Source organism: Pelophylax lessonae (genome assembly GCF_965119305.1).
Source record: "Pelophylax lessonae genome assembly, chromosome: 2".
NCBI lineage: Eukaryota > Metazoa > Chordata > Amphibia > Anura > Ranidae > Pelophylax > Pelophylax lessonae.
This window is the reverse complement of record NC_138769.1, coordinates 665,903,474-665,922,451: the sequence shown is the minus strand read 5'-3', so window position 1 is coordinate 665,922,451 and position 18,978 is coordinate 665,903,474. Positions and strand designations below refer to the sequence as shown.

Here is an 18,978-nt window from a genome sequence, read left to right as displayed (position 1 = left end):
GATGGCATGGTTGGAAACGCATCTTGCTGGCTCCCAATCATAACTAGAGAAGGGGAACTGTTGATGACAGCTCTGTCACTGTGCTGGGGCCGTGCATTGGGCACGCTCTCAGCACAGAGACCCTATCCGCCATGAATATATATGTGCGTCAAGTGGGCATTACAGCCCACTCTCCTTGATGCAGCACATATTCATTTTATGGCTGGCAAGTTCTCTTTAAAAAATACATGTGAATTCTACCCAAAGATTTGCAATTTGTCAAACCCCATGAAATAAACTGGTAAATAAATGTAAACATTCTGCATTTTTATGTATAATAGACTCGTGTTTTGCCTGTTGGTGTAACCATTGTTCAATACTTATTGACCCTTATATCTTCTTATCAAACCAGCTTTCATTTATAATTGTCAAAGGAACATTGCAGGTCTTTTGTCCCAGAAATAAAGAGGAGAAGATACGATTAGAGAGAAATTATCAGCGAACGATAGCTCTGCTCTTCTACCGCATCAGCCTCTGAATGAAAAGACATTTTTTATTTGGCAAGAAGATGTGTGATCGTCGGCATGTGCTATGAATTATGTATTTGCTCTGGAACTACAAGTTATAAGACATTTGCATCTGAATTGCGGCATCAATGTAAGTAAGAGAACACAGCGTGACTTCAATGCCTCTGTAATGTACTTCCTATTAGGACATGCACTGCCCCATGAGAAAACCCTCTAGAAAGTAACTACTTTATATTCTGTTGTATCAGGGCAATGCTACACCTGACAAGATTAGATACCCAAAGCCATTTAAAACACCAGGATTGGTTATAACTAAAAATATTCTGACAACAATATAGAGTGCAGCTGATACATTGGGGAAATAAATAAACTACTTCAGCTCTTGTACCTTTATACCCCTTATAGAGCAATTTTTATATTTTCACGATGGGCTTGTTTATTTAGTATTAAGTTTGTCATTCTTAATAGTGATGGGCCGAACACCCCCCTATTCTGTTCGCACCAGAACATCTCAAACAGGGGAAAAGTTCTAGCGAGCATGTGAACTCTATTAACCCCTTCCCGCAAACCGACGTAGCTCTACGTCGGCTTGGAGAAGTGGTTGTGCCAGGGTGATGCCTGCAGCTAGAGGCATCATCCCGGTATCATTTTTTAGAGCCAGCGGTCGGCTGACAGGTGGTAATGGCCGATGCGGGTTCGGAAGCCGCTCAGCCGTTACCCCAGCGAGCGGGAGGGGATGCCTCCCTTCCCCCTGCCGCCACCGCCTTCTACGGCTCTTCCTGGGTCTATAAATAAATGTAAAAAAACATTTTAAAATATATTAAAACATGGATGTGTCAGTAGGACAGTGGACGTGTCAGTAGAGCAGAGAGCAGAGGTTGGTGTCAGTAGGACAATGGATGGTGTCAGTCTGTTAGTAGAGAAGAGGAAGCTGTCAGTAGGGCCCTCCATGTTATTCTCTGGCCTCATGCACACATAGACTTTTAAGTGCTGTAAGTGGCATAGGCGTTTTCAAGCTGTAAAAAAAATCCCAGGGCCAGTGAGTTCTGAAACACGCCTGACACTGCTAAAGGCCGCATTCAGCGTTAGGCCACGTCAGATGTTATTAAGCTGTTGGAGTTAGATTTGAGGTTGGAAAATAGAAGAGGGCAGGAAAAGGCTGCTAAACATGGCTAAAACGTGCATTAACGCCAATATAAAATGCTTCTAAAAACACTTTTTACACCTGCTTTTTCATGCTTTGCAGCTCGTTATTTCAAACACCCCATGTGTATGAGGCCTAAAAGATAATCCTAAATTTTGGGTTGTACACAGAACACAAATAGAGAAGAAATCTTCAAGTGGGGACACTTGTTCTGGTGACAACCTGGGATTTCTTCTCACTTCCTGCTTTAACTATGGGGCAGTAAGTGAAGGGATGACAAAACACTTGACAAAATGATAAGCCTCCCTTACCCCATCCAAAATGAAAATGAGTTCCGCCTTTAGTTCTTCTTTAAATCCTCCTAATGCTAAAACTGTGTATTAATACAATTTCAGCACTATGGATAGTTCCTGTTACAGTACAAGCGATGGCTGATGGCTGTTTATTGGCTGTTGCATTTGCCTGGAGCTCATTTATCTTTATAAAGAAGGTGAATGTGACTGTGATATGAGAGGTGAATGCCAATGAATGTCCTTGGGCAAATAGCAGCAAATGAAAACTCCTTATACACTTACCGGCCACTTTATTAGGTACACCTGTTCTATTGCTTGGTAACACAAATTGCTAATCAGCCAATCACATGGCAGCAGCTCAATGCATTTAGGTATCTAGATGTGGTGAAGACAACTTGCTGAAGTTCAAACTGAGCATCAGAATGGGGGAGAAAGAGGATTTAAGTGACTTTGAATGAGCCATGGTTGTTGGTGCCAGACGGGCTGGTCTGAGTATTTCAAAAACTGCTGATCTACTGGGATTTTCACACACAACCATCTCTGGGAGTTACAGAGAAGGGTCCGAAAAAGAAAGAATATCCAGCGAACAGCGGTTGTGTGGATGAAAATGCCTTGTTGATGTCAGAGGTCAGAGGAAAATGGGCAGACTGGTTCAAAAAGATAGAAAGCCAACAGTAACCCAAATACCCACTCGTTACAACCAAGATATGCAGAATACCATCTCTGAACACAGAACACATCGAACCTTGAAGCAAGCTCAGAACAGGAAACTGAGGCTACAATTGGCACAGGCTCACCAAAATTGGACAATAGAAGATTGAAAAATGTTGCCTGGTTTGATGAGTCTGGATTTCAGCTGCGACATTCAGATGGTGGGGTCAGAATTTGGCGTAAACAACATGAAAGCGTGGATCCATCCTGCCTTGTATCAACGGTTCAGGCTGGTGGTGGTGGTGCCAAGTCCTGCTGGAAAATGAAATCAGCATCTCCATAAAGCTGGTCAGCAGAGGGAAGCATGAAGTGCTCTAGAATTTCCTGGTAGAGGGCTGTGCTGACTTTGGACTTTATAAAACAAACTGGACCAACACCAGCAGATGACATGGTCAGTTATGATTTGGGGGAGCCATGTTGTTTGCTGGTGTTGATCCACTGTGTTTTATCAAGTCCAAAGTCAGTGCAGCCCTCTACCAGGAAATTCTAGTGCACTTCATGCTTCCCTCTGCTGACCAGCTTTATGGAGATGCTGATTTAATTTTCCAGCAGGACTTGGCACCTGTCCACACTGCTAAGTAGTAGTACCAATACCTGGTTTAATGATTATGGTATCACTGTGCTTGATTGGCTTGCAAACTCGCCTGACCTAAATCCCATAGAAAATCTGTGGGATATTGTCAAGAGGAAGATGAGAGACACCAGGCCCAACAATGCAGACAAGCTGAAGGCTGCTTTCAAAACAACCTGGGCTTCCATAACACCTCAGCAGTGCCACAGGCTGATCAACCAAATTTTGAGTACATCCTATACTGTACATGGACATACTTTTCAGTAAGCACCTGCGATTGCTCCCCATGGAGAGAGAATGGCCGTTGTTCTCTCAGAATTCAATACAGAGCGCCTGTGTTCCTCCTATTTAGGATCACAGGTCCCTGTGTTGATTCCACGAGCCCACCCCTCTCACAGTTTGAAAACACCCCCTAGGCATACATTTAACCCTTTGATCGCCCCTGGGTTAACCTCTTTCCTGCCAATGTCATTATTGCAGTAACAGTGAATATTTTTAGCATTGATTACTGTAGTAATGTCACTGGTCCCCCCAAAAGTATCAAAAATGTCAGTTAGGGGTCCTATCTGTCCGCCATAATGTCACAGTCCCGCTAAAAATCACAGATCACAACCATTACTAGTAAAAAAATAAATAAATAAAAATGACATAAATCTTTCCCCTAGTTTGTAGACGCGATAACTTTTGCGCAAACCAATCAAAATACGCTTATTGGGATTTTTTTTACCAAAAATATGTAGCAGAATACAAATTGGCCTAAAATGATGAAAAAATTAGATTTTTTACATTTTTTTTATTGGGAATGTTATATAGCAGAAAGTGAAAAATATTGTTTTGTTTTCAGAATTGTCGCTCTTTTTTTGTTTATAGCGCAAAAAATAAAAATTGCAGAGGTGATCAAATACCACCAAAAGAAAGCTCTATTTTTGGGGAAAAAAGGACATCAATTTTATTTGGGTACAGCGTCGCACGGCGGCACAGTTATCCGTTAAAATAACGCAGTGCCGAATCACAAAATATGTCCTGGTCTTTAAGGGGGAAAATCTTCCGGTCCAGAAGTGGTTAATGCATAGAATGCATTAAGATAAAAAAAAAAAAAAAACCTTCTGACTTTACAAGTCATTTAACTATGTAACTATGTAGCAACACCGACACTAAGCCCTGGTTCACACTATAGCGATGACAGACATTGCATGTGATTCGGAGCGCACTGCTCTGAAGATCACATGCAATGTCTGTGCGATGCAAATTTGGACATACAGATTGTTTGGCTGAATTCGCATTGGATTCAGACAGAAAACGCACAGTAGAATCGATTTGCATGGTGGTTCACTCCTATGCGATCCGATTCATGCCCAAACTTTCAGTTCCCACTGCGATATGCAAACTGATCTGGGGGTGTCATTAACTTTGTATTGACACCCTCAGTGATTTGCATATGGCAATGTGAACTGCCTGTGATTTGAATGTGATGCGGGAACCCATAGTGGATTTGCAGGGTTCCCGCATCGCATGTGTGTGAACCGAGCCTAAAATGTATTCTTTTCTCTATGCAAGCAGATATTGGCAGTCTGCCAGCCATTTAAAGTAAACAACCAACTGACATTTCTAAGACCTCATACATGTGTAGCAGGATTCCCAGCCGTTTTGCTGGATATGGGCCCCCCTGGGTCATGGGAGCAAATAAAGTACCCTTGTGCATATTCCTCCAAGTGTGAGCACTGACACAATGACCAGTGCGGTATTCTTGGGTTTTTAGGTTTATTTGAGAACTCGGATGGGAGAATTGATGAGTGGGATAGTCCTTTGGCTCAACTATGCACAATTTGCTAGGGACAACTGAAAATGCTTCGTGGCGCTGACTTGATGCTGGCTGGATGCCGGTCAACGCCGGTTGACGCTGGTTAACACTGGTTAATGCTGGCTTGCTGCCTGTTAACTCCAAACTGACCTTGGATTGTTTTCACTTAAAGAAGTCCTTTCTTTAGCTCCCTAGGCACTTATTGATAAGGTAGCTAAGTGTGCTGCTGCTGCACTGCTAAACACTTCAGGGCCCACACTGGCACCCCCTTTCTCTCACTTAACTTCAGGGCTTCGACACTGGCACCCCCTTTCTCTAATCCTTCTCCTCAGGTTAGCTGGCTCCTGGATCCCCTTGACCTTCTGGAGTGGTCCTCTTGGGCAGACCCCTGGGCAGTCTCAAGTACTCACGATACTGTTTTTCCCTGAAACTTCTGCCCAGCAGCTCCACTCAGTCCACAGCACTCTGGATCCCTCTCTGCAGCTCAACGTTCGTCCTCTAGGCCGACCGCCCAGAACACTCTCACTTGTGCTGACAGGAGGAGAGACAGCCATCACCCTCCTCCTGGGACTCTGCTTCCCACCAAAGACCCCGCGTCATGTGCTCCCCTCAGACTTATACCCTTTCCCAGGATGCTTTGCGGCAGATTCTGCCCTCTGAGATGGATGCAATCCCTAGTGTGCTATTGGTCAGGTTTCCTCCACTGTCCAATAAGAGCCCTCATTGGACACAGTGGGGAGACTCCCCAGACTCAACAGACACCCTGGAAAGCACATGACAGCCTAACAAAATGATCAGGCCTTCATGATATGCAGACAGGGCCACCCATATGCTTCTTCCTAGCACCTACCTAGGAGGGTGCTACACATGGATATTTATTAGCTTCTTTGACCTCCAGCATAAAATCCTTGTTACTTTCTTGTGCCTGGGGAGTTGACTGCAGGCGATTTCACGCTTCATCCGTGTGCATGAGGCCTGAACTGTTAGAAAGTAGATAAAACCCAACTTTTATAGAGTCTTTGCTGGGGATTTTCGAGAAGGAATAACTTCACAATAAAAGCAGCTCTTTTACAGCTTATATAAAAAAGTAAATCATTTATTGTCCAACATCTGGGCGCAGGTGCACTTTCACCACTATTCTACCACTGTAAGTTTTTCAGCAGTGGTTTGGTGGCCTTTTATTTACCCAGTGCTGTTAATGAGCAGCACTTGATAGATATCTATCAGATTTTTTAATTTTATTATTAACCCTTTCACCTCCTTATCCTAAGACAGAAGGAAATGCTGCTCCAGGTGAGCAAATCAATCAGTTTGCTTGCTCCACATGTGGGTGCTAGCCTTGGCTCGCCTCCGAGAAACAAGGTCAATAAAAGAAGTGTCTGCACACCAAATTGGAGTCAGAGTCCATTTTACAGCAACATCCAAATGACACACACCGGACGACAGAGGTGACAGCAGGTTGATGCGTTTCACACAGAGATGATGTGCTTATTCATAACCCATGAACCCATATATGGTTATGCATAACCCCATCATCTCTGTGTGAAACGCGCCAACCTGCTGTCACCTCTGTCGTCTGGTGTGTGTCGTCTGGTGTGTGTGTAGTCTGGTGTGTGTCGTCTGGTGTGTGTCATCTGGTGTGTGTCGTCTGGTGTGTGTCCTCTGGTGTGTGTCGTCTGGTGTGTGTCATCTGGTGTGTTTCGTCTGGTGTGTTTCGTCTGGTGTGTGTCGTCTGGTGTGTGTCGTCTGGTGTGTATCGTCTGGTGTGTATCGTCTGGTGTGTGTCGTCAGGTGTGTATCGTCTGGTGTGTGTCGTCTGGTGTGCGTCGTCTGGTGTGCGTCGTCTGGTGTGTGTCGTCTGGTGTGTGTCGTCTGGTGTGTGTCGTCTGGTGTGTGTCATCTGGTGTGTGTCGTCTGGTGTGTGTCGTCTGGTGTGTGTCGTCTGGTGTCTGTCGTCTGGTGTGTGTCGTCTGGTGTGTGTATCGTCTGGTGTGTGTCGTCTGGTGTGTGTCGTCTGGTGTGTGTATCGTCTGGTGTGTATCGTCTGGTGTGTATCGTCTGGTGTGTGTCATCTGGTGTCTGTCGTCTGGTGTGTGTCATCTGGTGTGTGTCGTCTGGTGTGTATCGTCTGGTGTGTGTCGTCTGGTGTGTGTATCGTCTGGTGTGTGTCGTCTGGTGTGTGTATCGTCTGGTGTGTGTCGTCTGGTGTGTGTCGTCTGGTGTGTATCGTCTGGTGTGTGTCGTCTGGTGTGTGTATCGTCTGGTGTGTGTCGTCTGGTGTGTGTATCGTCTGGTGTGTGTCGTCTGGTGTGTGTCGTCTGGTGTGTGTCGTCTGGTGTGTGTCGTCTGGTGTGTGTCATCTGGTGTGTGTCGTCTGGTGTGTGTCGTCTGGTGTGTGTCGTCTGGTGTGTATCGTCTGGTGTGTGTCGTCTGGTGTGTGTCATTTAGATGTTGCAGTAAAATGGACTCTGACTCCAATTTGGTGTGCAGACACTTCCTTTATTGATCTCCTTATCCTGTTCATCTGAATATTAACCCCCTCATCTCCACACTGACATTGTATGTGACCATACAAACATTCACTTCGTATGACCTGTACATTTCATGTATCTAATCCACCATTCTCAAGCTCCAAGTTTAACCCCCTTGGTAGCAGCATGTTTCTTCCAAAAATATTGTGGCAAAAAACGAAATCACCTTGGGGTGTCTACTTTCCATAAAGTAAATTTTGGGGGTTTTCATACTATTCTGACATTTTTATTTTAAAAGAGAGTAGGGGAAACTTTTTTTTTTTTTTCTTCAAGATTGTTGGTCTTTTTTACTTTATATGGTAATACGTAAAGCATCCAGCAGTAATAAACTACCACCAAAAGAAAACACTGTCTAAAAAAAAAAAAAAAAAAAAAAAGATATAAAATTAAGGTGGTTCTAAAGGCAGAAGGTTTTTTCTTTACCTTAAAGTAATTGAAAATGGTCACCTTGTCAAACAACTCATTCGGTTTAAAATAGAAATGAATGGCAAAACAATTTTGTATAGATATAATAATACATTATAAATACCTTTTTTTCCTTTTTCATAAGTAATCACATATTCTGTGTTCTCAGCTGCATAAGAGCTGGGGGAGGAGAGGCAGCAGCACACTGAGCTTTCCAGAGAATGGCTGTGCAGGGGGGGTGGCGTGTCATGACAAGTCTGATCATTGGAGGAGAGTACACTGAGTTCCCATTATAGCTAGAGAACTGACCACAGTGTGTTCTCTTCCTTAGTGTGGTCAGTTTTAATAGGAAAGCAGAGGGACTGGCAGGAACACCAGAGATTTCACACAAAGGAAGCAATACAAAGAGAACAGGAGACTTTCTCATACAAGTACATGGTACAGCAGGCACATATCAGGAATATAAAGTGTTGGGGTAACAAACACTTTAATGCATTTTATGCACTAAGATAAACACCTTCTGTGTGCAGCCCCCCCCCCAATACTTACTGTACCTGAGCCCCATCTCGATCCAGCAATGTTGCACAAGAGGCTCAGCTGTCCGGGACTCTCCCTCCTCATTGGCTGAAGCTGTTGGCTTGCGCTGCTGTCAATCAAATTATGTGAGCCAATGAGGAGAGAGGGGGGGTAGGGCCAGGCCACAACTCTGTATTTGAATGGACACACAGAGCAGCGGCTCGTCTTGGGTGCCCTCATTTTAAGCTGCTCGCTGTGGGGGCACACAGCAGGAGGGAGGGGTCATGACAGACTCGAGAAGGGGAGGATCTGGGCAGCTCTGTGCAAAACCACTGCACAGAGCAGGTAAGTATAACATGTTTGGTATTTTTACACAAAAAAATCAAAGACATTAGTATCACTTTCATTTAGGTACAGTGTTGCATAACAGAGTAATTGTCAGACAAACTATTAGCGCTAAAAACTGCAGAAATTGCCTGCTAATGAAGCAGTATTACAGGCTGGTAATCAGGTGGTTAAAGTTCTTCTTGTAAAGTGTTCTGGTTATGGTGCCCAGTATGGGACGAGAACAGGTCCACTTTAATTATTTTTTAATGAACATGTAACAGAAATAATTGGGGATTTTATATGTTTAGAGATCGGAATTAATTGGCAAACGACTTACCAGGTTTTCTAAGCACCTAACTGAGCACAGGGGGCTCACAAACGCTCCATACTCCTCCCAGTTACAGAGGCAGAAAGCAACGCTGGAGATGGTGGCCCAAGGCTATCAAAGTTAACGCTAGCTCATTAGGGATATGAGATGAAAACCAATCAGGATATTTGTAAACAAAGTTCTTTAGCTTTTAGAAATGAAACATTAATGCTGCTTAATGCTGATTAGGAGAATTATTCATACAGTCGCTGCTACCTATTGCATTTTTTTTCGTGCAATTACCAGGTAAATAAACAACATAGCTGCAAATAAACAGAGCTAATTTGCTGGGAATTTCAGATGTGGCCAGAAAAAAAATGCACAGTCAGAAGCTTCCTAAAATACCATTGGGGTTCATGTACAAAGGCAAATGCATACATCTCTATATATTCCTATTGATGCCTAACAGAGGCGTAACTAGAACCTTCAGGGCCCCCGGTGCAAGAAACCATGAAGGACCCCTCGGACCCCTGGCCGGGGGCCCTTCCCTTCAAGCCTGGGGCTCCTTCCACTGATCCGGGGGCCCTTTACTCTTGTTGCAGGACCCTTTCACAAGTTCTGCCATCCTGGGGCCTCCCCACGGTGGTGGAATGCCAGGGCCTGATCGTAATTGTGACCTTTGCGATCCTGGAAGTTCACCCACTGGTGTCAGTAGTTTTTATTTTTTGGTATTTTAATTGTATTATTTTTTTATCATTTTATTTTATTTTTTTACAATGTCACTGACTATGACTCTGTCTATTTAGAAAAGGAAGGAGCTGATAAATTACATAGTTACCGACACCTTCCTGGTTCTCTATTGTGCCTGCAGCAGCCGGAAGGAGAGGGAAGGGAGCACAGTGGGCAGGGGGGGCAGCACAGTAGGGGGGGCCAGGGGAGCACACAGGGGCCCAGAGACAGCAGAACACAAGTGAACTGGATAGGAGGAGTGGCGGGGGCAGGCTATAGAGAAAACCAATCTCCTCCATTTTCCTCCTGCAGCTACAGGAGGAAAAAGGACAAAAAATCTCTCTACATGCTTCCCCTCCCCCCCTCCTAACCAGGTGTACAGGCCCCCTGGAGCATGGGGCCCGGTTGCAATGTCGCCCCTGTTGCCTAATGCTCAGACACAAGGCTGGTGAACACATAGTGGTCCCAAATAACCCTAAGTGACGGTTCACACTGAAGCGGCACGACCTCGGGGCCGACCTGTGAAGTCGCGTGCACCGCGACTTCGGCACGACTTGCACGGACTTCATAAAATGAATGTCTATGCAAGTCGCTCCAGGTCGCCCAGAAGTAGTACAGGACCCTTTTTCTAAGTCGGAGCGACTTGTGTCACTCCTACTAGAACCGGTCCTGTACTACTCAATGGACCGCGACGGTGCGCGACTTGTCAGGCTGACCAAGTCGCCTGACAAGTCGTACTAGTGTGAACCGGCACCAAAATGAACTGTCCTGCAAAACACTTCTAATTACTTCAGGTTGCAAGAAACAATTAGAAATCATGTCTTATCTTTCTCAGATCTTATCTTTTTCTTTTTTTTTTTTTTTTAAGAATACAGAATAAAATATTACTCAACACAGACATGCTAACAACGATTTTTTGACCTTTTGCGGGAGGAATATTAGCCATGCTTTTTGCTTAATATAAATTAATTTCCATATCATTGCTCACAAAAGATAATGTATGCATAGATGCAGGAAAATCCAAGCCATTAAAAAGCCCCGGGCTGCCTGAGCAGACTGGACTCCACCCTCCAACTGAATCATAATTTTGGGTGGATTAATCTTAAACAGCAAAGAAGGGCACTGTTTAATTTGCCATCATTGGTTTCATGATAGAGAGATGTTTCAAATGTTTCCAGCATATCAATGACGTCTCTAAAAGCCAAGCTGTTCTGTTCTCCTGCCTGTCTGAGCTTTCAATATATTCCAGTGTAGAATCCACAAGAGGTTGTACGGTTTAGAAATACCGCGTTGGTAGCCCTCTAATGGATTTTTCTTGGGAATTCTTAGAGTACTGACATTTCCATGACTCAATAGTTCAGATTGCAGGCCAGTTTCACAGCCCAAGGGCAGGGGGAGTCTTCTATTTTTTCATCCTGTGGGAAATACACTATATTGCCATAGACACCCCTCCATATTATTGAGGTCAGATTTTACCAGTGGAGGGTACAGATGATGCTACAGCATTCAAACACATTTGACACAATTTTATGCCCCCCATCCTTGGGGCTTGTGGAAGGCCATGTGTTAAAGCCAGGCCTATAAATACATGGTTTGATGGCCTGTGGAGATCCCTGACCTCAACCTTACATTCTCCTCTGGGATGAATAGGAATGTCTATTATGAGTCAGGTCTTCTGGCCCAACATCAGTACCTGACCTCACAAACATTTTTTGGTAAATAGGCACAAGCCTCCTTCCAAAATATTGTGGAAAGATTTTCAAAAAGAGTGGGGACTGTTATAGTGACGGTGATGGGCCACTTCATATGAATCAGATTCAGTATTGTAGGTCACCACAGAGTGGCACTGTGGACATATTCCTATAGATTAGTGCCTCGTCCTAGATTACATCTATTGGAATAGGAGGTTAAAAAAAAAAAAGGACTTTGATGGCACAACAACTCACAAAAGCTAGTTTGAATAAAAAATAGATATTTTATTGGACAAACAATTTTTCATTTAAAAACATTTTTGTATGACATTAAACTAAACATGTAACAAAGTTCTAACACCGGAATATACCATCCACCCAAAGTGCTGGGTATAGACAGCAATGTAGTTCAATATAAGTAAAGCCTATAGATAAAATATCCTACGACGAACTACCAATGGGTGACCAACAGTGGGGTATTGGTATCCAGTTGTTGGGGTTCAGCTCGACATGTTTCGCGCAGACAGTGCTTCTTCAGGAGCTTATTTCAATAATAAACGATGTTTTAAAAATCTGTAATACAACAACAAACTGATTGGAGGGAGTCTAAACGACCAGAGGAAGCATGAGGGATTTCCCCCAATATAGTTTGGAAATGGGAGCACTTTAGTAAGTTATAACTAAAGGACTAAGATTGTTTGTCACACGTAGTAAAAGGGTTATTTTAGTTAGCCAACAATCCTCTATGGTAATAATAAAGCTGAATAAGTCTAACTTGTAATGTAATTTAGCTATTAGCCTTTAGCTATTACCTTACTAAAGTGTGCCCCTAATTCCACACTATATGGGGGGGGGGGATCCCTTGTGCTTCCTCTGGTCGTTTAGACTCCATTCAAATGGTTTGTTGTTGTATTACAGATTTTTAAAACATTATTTTTTAATGAAATAAGCTCCTGAAGGAGCTCATGGGTAGTTCTTAGCAGGATATTGTATCTATAGGCTTTACTTATATTGAACTACATGGTTGTCTATACCCAGCACTTGGAGTGGATGGTATATTCCGGTGTTATAATATTGTTACATATTTAGTTTAATGTCATACAAAAAAGTTTTTTAATCAAAAATTGTTTGTCCAATAAAATATCAATTTTTTTATTCAAACTAGCTTTTGCTGAGTTGTTGTTGTGCCATTAAAGTCCATTTTTTTCATACCTCCAATTCCAATAGACGTAATCTTGGACAAGGCACTTATCTATAGATATATGTCCACAGTGCCACTCTGTGGTGACATACAATACATACATACACCTCTCTCTGATAGTCACTGATCTCCACTGAGAACTTAGCAATCAGTGGACAAGTGATCGCTCAGTTCTTAGAGCCGGTTCACACTCATGTGACTGCGGCGTTCGCATGTAATGTCGGAGCGCACTGCTCCTTCATTACATGCGATCGGCTGTGCGTTGCGAGTTTAGCCATACACTTTGTATGGCTAAATTCGCACCGTACCCGCAGCAAACACGCACAGGACCCTTTTATTCAGCCGCATCAGGATCGGATCGCACAGCGGTTCACACTTGTTCGATCCGATCCTGTGCCAACTGCAAGATCGCACTGCGATATGCGATCAAACTGGGGGTGTCGTTAAGATTACATTGACACCCCCAGCGTATCGCATATGGCAGTGTGAACTGCCGGGGGTGCGTTTGCGATGCGGGAACAGGCTGCAAATTCGCAGCCTTCCCGCATCGTATAAGTGTGAACCGGGGCTAAGTCTTAGAGCTGATGTGGGACAGCTGCAGCATCACACGGATGCTTCAGCATAAAGGTGAGTATAAATGTTTGTTTTTTTTGTTTGTTTTTTTAAAGACATGCTTCTCCTTTCCAAAGTTCAATGTCCTATTATTTTAGAAATAAACACAAGGTGCATTATGGGTGCTGTAAAAGAAAGAGCACTGCTTTCAGGATGTTTGCTTTCAGGATGTCTCTCTCTAATTAAAAGTCTGTATGTAAGCATACAAAGCAAAACAAAAAGATAGGGGAAGGAGATAACCCCTGTGATTAATTTATCTATGTTTGTGCGTATAAAATTTTAGCTTGAGCTATTGAGCTCTGCAAAACAACAACCTGTTGTCAGCAATCAAAAAAAACCCCCCAAAAAAAAAAAAAAATATATATATATATATATACAGTGCATTGCGAAAGTATTCGGCCCCCTTGAACTTTTCGACCTTTTTCCACATTTCATTTCAGGCTTCAAACATAAAGATATAAAACTGTAAATTTTTGTGAGGAATCAACAACAAGTGTGACTCAATCATGAAGTGGAACAAAATTTATTGGATATTTCAAACTTTGTTAACAAATAAAAAACTGCAAAAATTGGGCGTGCAAAATTATTCAGCCCCTTTACTTTCAGTGCAGCAAACTCTCTCCAGAAGTTCAGTGAGGATCTCTGAATGATCCAATGTTGACCTAAATGACTAATGATGATAAATAGAATCCACCTGTGTGTAATCAAGTCTCCGTATAAATGCACCTGCACTGTGATAGTCTCAGAGGTCCATTTAAAGCGCAGAGAGCATCATGAAGAACAAGGAACCCACCAGGCAGGTCCGAAATACGGTTGTGGAGAAGTTTAAAGCCGGATTTGGATACAAAAAGATTTCCCAAGCTTTAAACATCCCAAGGAGCACTGTGCAAGCGATAATATTGAAATGGAAGGAGTATCAGACCACTGCAAATCTACAAAGTCCCTCTAAACTTTCAGCTCATACAAGGAGAAGACTGATCAGAGATGCAGCCAAGAGGCCCATGATCACTCTGGATGAACTGCAGAGATCTACAGCTGAGGTGGGAGACTCTGTCCATAGGACAACAATCAGTCGTATACTGCACAAATCTGGCCTTTATGGAAGAGTGGCAAGAAGAAAGCCATTTCTTAAAGATATCCATAAAAAATGTCGTTTAAAGTTTGCCACAAGCCGCCTGGGAGACACACCAAACATGTGGAAGAAGGTGCTCTGGTCAGATGAAACCAAAATCAAACTTTTTGGCAACAATGCAAAACGTTATGTTTGGCGTAAAAGCAACACAGCTCATCACCCTGAACACACCATCCCCACTGTCAAACATGGTGGTGGCAGCATCATGGTTTGGGCCTGCTTTTCTTCAGCAGGGACAGGGAAGATGGTTAAAATTGATGGCAAGATGGATGGAGCCAAATACAGGACCATTCTGGAAGAAAACCTGATGGAGTCTGCAAAAGACCTGAGACTGGGACGGAGATTTGTCTTCCAACAAGACAATGATCCAAAACATAAAGCAAAATCTACAATGGAATGGTTCACAAATAAACATATCCAGGTGTTAGAAAGGCCAAGTCAAAGTCCAGACCTGAATCCAATCGAGAATCTGTGGAAAGAACTGAAAACTGCTGTTCACAAACGCTCTCCATCGAACCTCACTGAGCTTGAGCTGTTTTGCAAGGAGGAATGGGCAAAAATTTCAGTCTCTCGATGTGCAAAACTGATAGAGACATACTCTAAGCGACTTACAGCTGTAATCGCAGCAAAAGGTGGCGCTACAAAGTATTAACTTAAGGGGCTGAATAATTTTGCACGCACAATTTTTCAGTTTTTTATTTGTTAAAAAAGTTTGAAATATCCAATAAATTTCGTTCCACTTCATGATTGTGTCCCACTTGTTGTTGATTCTTCACAAAAAATTACAGTTTTAAATCTTTATGTTTGAAGCCTGAAATGTGGTAAAAGGTCGCAAAGTTCAAGGGGGCCGAATACTTTCGAAAGGCACGATAGATAGATAGATAGATAGATAGATAGATAGATAGATAGATAGATAGATAGATAGATAGATAGATAGATAGCGAGAGAGATATATGTTGGTCATTATACTTGTCATTAAAAGATTTTTTAGTTCTGAATACACCAAAAATATATATATATATATATATAAAACATGATTAATTCCCTTTAAGCTTTCTGCAAATTTGCAATAGTTAAACACAATCTGCGGCATTAGCTAGCAGCAAGTATTTCATTTGAACATTTTTATAGAAAGGCATTTCCTTCAAAGGTTAAGCTGTACTGTATTTGAATAATTTGCACTTTAATTTGACTCATCTATTGGTTTAAGTCATTAATGTTGTAAAAGCTTTTATTCAGTAAATGGAAGAGCAATCAGTGTAATATAACAAGCGAGCATGAAATTATATTGAAAATTGTAAACCTTCCAAAGCATGATCAAGTGCACCAATTCTGGCATTGCCAAAATAATTACCAAATAACTGCATCTCTTTTGACTTGTTTAGCATAATAGTGGTCATAATTATGAGAATAATTATTCTTTGATATCACTACTGAGCAGCTAATATAAAGAGAAAGTTTTATTTGAACTCATTTAGAAAAATGTAATCTTTAAGTGTATATTCTGTCAAATTCATGTTTAGTTTTTGACTGAAGGGATGAAAACTTCCATTAGGATTTGATGCTCTCTGTGGCTCCACCCAGAAGATTTCCCCTTATTTCCTATCCTAGTGTATATGTTGTCAGTGGTCCAGGAAGTAAGTAGAAATCTCCAAAATGACACAGACAGCAATGAAAAACTTACGGAGGTTCCAGTCTTTAATACTCTACCTAAAAAATGGATTTCATTGCTGTTGTGTCCCCATTTTTTCTAGGTGGAAATGTTCTCACCCAGATAGGAAGTAAGAGAAAATGTCTTTAATCAAGCCAATTGGCAGCAATAAAAACTGATTTTAACCCTTCCCTACCCTATCCCAAACCAGGGTTTAGAGTTTCATTTTAAATTGTCCTTGTGTGCTGTGCAGTTTTGTTTTTTTGTATCTTGTATACCCACAGCATATGAGAAAGTCAGTGATGGGCTGAGATACTGATGTGATTCTAAAATGAAAATAATAGCATATGCGGGTGATTTTCCTCACTATACTAAATGTACTGAATTCTTGAGGGACAATTCAGTAAGGATGAACAAATTGATCATGTGTACTCAGCACCTTTTAAAGTGGAGTTCCACCCATTTGGCACCTTTCGGGGGTAGGGGGGGGGGGGCGAGTTTTAGTACCTATGTACATAATAACAATCTCCAATAAAGATATCAGAGCATGATGTTCAAGGCTTTATGCATGGTATGACAATTGTATGAACACTGATTGTTTTGAGAATTAATAATGGTTATTGAGTATCATTATTTTTATGTACTCACAGTTAGGCTTGGTTCACACCTACAGGGGCGACCGAGCATTAACATGTTTTTCACACACACACGCGCAACATGGAAAAGTCATTAAAAAGTCCAGTTTGGTGCGCACGTTTGCAGATTCATGGGGGTTCCATTAACAATTAATATAACTTCTGTGCATCTGCTAAAGGGCAACACATTTCTGTGTGTGTTGGGAAGGCATGCGGTAGTGATCGATCGATATAGTTTTTTTAATGCTGATACTGATATTTTGATCATCGGTATCAGCCGATATCGTACGATATTTTCGGACATGTAAAAAAAAAAATGTTTTACATTTTTTTTCTTCCAGGTACTCCTTGTGGAGGGATCTGGGGGTCTAAAAGACCCCAAACTCCTCCTCGGTACTGAAAAGCATTCAAAGACAAGGAGAACTCACTGCTCCAGGTGAATCGGGAAGCCTGATGATACACAGGTGCATGCTTTGGCTCGCCTTCGCAGACAATCAATGTAGAAGAAATGGCTGCACTCCAAGTAATATCAAGATTCTGGTTTATTGACCGAACATCCCAATGGGGCAAACATCAGGTAGACGCGTTTCACACACTAGTATGTGTGCCTAATCATTACGAGTTTGGCTGTTTTGAATGCTGTCAGGTTTGGAATGTGGTGCCGAGTACCTGGAAGTGATGTCATGACATCACTTCTGGGTTTTTTACATGGAGACCCGATCAGAGCCGAATGCGGCTTTGATCGGGTCTTTTGTTCGGCGGCCGTGTAGGTAGGATGCCCGGGTCTCCCGGTGGGATGGGAGACCCGGGCGAGCCACGAAAGGCGGCGGGGGGGGGGGGGGGTGACGTCCCCTCACTCTCCTTGTAATGACAGCGGAGCGGCTTCTCAGCCGCATAGGTTGTCATTAAAAGACAGCCGATCGTCGGCTATGGACACCGGTACCGGGATGCTGCCTCTAGCTGCAGGCATCACTCCGGTACAGCACTTTCCCAAAATATCGGCAATATCGGTAACCTCAGGGGGCGATTCCGATATATCGAGGAAAGTGCATATCGGCCCCTGATATATTGGTGGTGCCGATAATCGGTCGATCCCTAGCATGCAGTCCTTACATGCATAGATGTGAACTTAGCTATAGAGTGTTTAGTTTATGTGCTCTAATTTCCCAACATCCCCACAGACACTGACATTAAAAGAAATCCCTCTCCAACTGACTCACCCCCACCAACTGCCATCCCCCCACAACTGCCTCACACCCCCATCCCACTGGTGCATGGGGGGGCTGCAGTTATACCCCCCCCCCAACAGAGGGATGGCATGCGGATAGAGAAGGTGATCACTGCAGCAGCTGAAAGCCAACATCTCCTGCTCCAGCTGCTGCAGTGAAAGCCCCAAAAGATTGGTTCCACTTATTCCCCCCATCTGCTGCACTGACCTAGATTTCTCTCACTGCATGGACCCCCACTGCCGGCAGCGCTGCCGGCTTCCCTCCTTTCCTCTCCCACCGGCAGCAGTTGCGGGCACACAGGGGGATCCTCAGGATGTAGAGCAGGAACTATGTCATTTACTAGCCCCTTTCTTTTTTTAAGTGAACACAGTCAGTGATCGATACCTATCACTCACTGTATTAATTTATAACTGGGCATAATTATTTGCGTTAACTATGCTTCAGTTTATGAATGGACAGGGGCATTATTTAGCCACACTCACTGTGCTAGCCACAGGTCACCTTTTCCCTGGTAGGGGGTCTCCCTCCAGTGCATTACTTTGCCCATGATGCTGTTTAGATGGCACTGCCCATGCGAGGCTCCTTGTACCTTTACTGGGTCACCAGCTTTAAGTATCCTGCCACTCTGCATTTCGCCAGGCTAGGTGACCCTCAACGCAGGCCTGCCAGATTAATGTTGCATCAGAAAAATGGCTGCCGTACGGTGGCCATCTTTAAACCTGGGGGCCCCATGAGTTGTCAGTCCGCCCCCTAAGAACACTGGACCCTGACTTCTTTGTAGTCTCCATAAAAGTTTTGCAACCCCATTGGGACTGTTACACCGGTGAAACAGGATCAACTAGGAAATCTTTCAATTCTATATTTAAAAGGACCCTCAAAATGCCAACCCACCATTCCATATTGACCTGCTGAACGCGAAAGGGGGAAGGGTGATTTTCCCAGCTGCAGCATATGTACACCCCTGCCCAGTTGCCTTTGCAATTTAG

The 18,978-nt window shown here is 43.2% G+C and overlaps 1 protein-coding gene across 1 annotated transcript in view; it reads right to left on the bottom strand.

The window, feature by feature from the left end:
• GUCY1A2 (guanylate cyclase 1 soluble subunit alpha 2) overlaps window positions 1-18,978 on the bottom strand; it is a 376,801-nt gene that overhangs the window by 194,501 nt on the left and 163,322 nt on the right. The window lies entirely within an intron of this gene.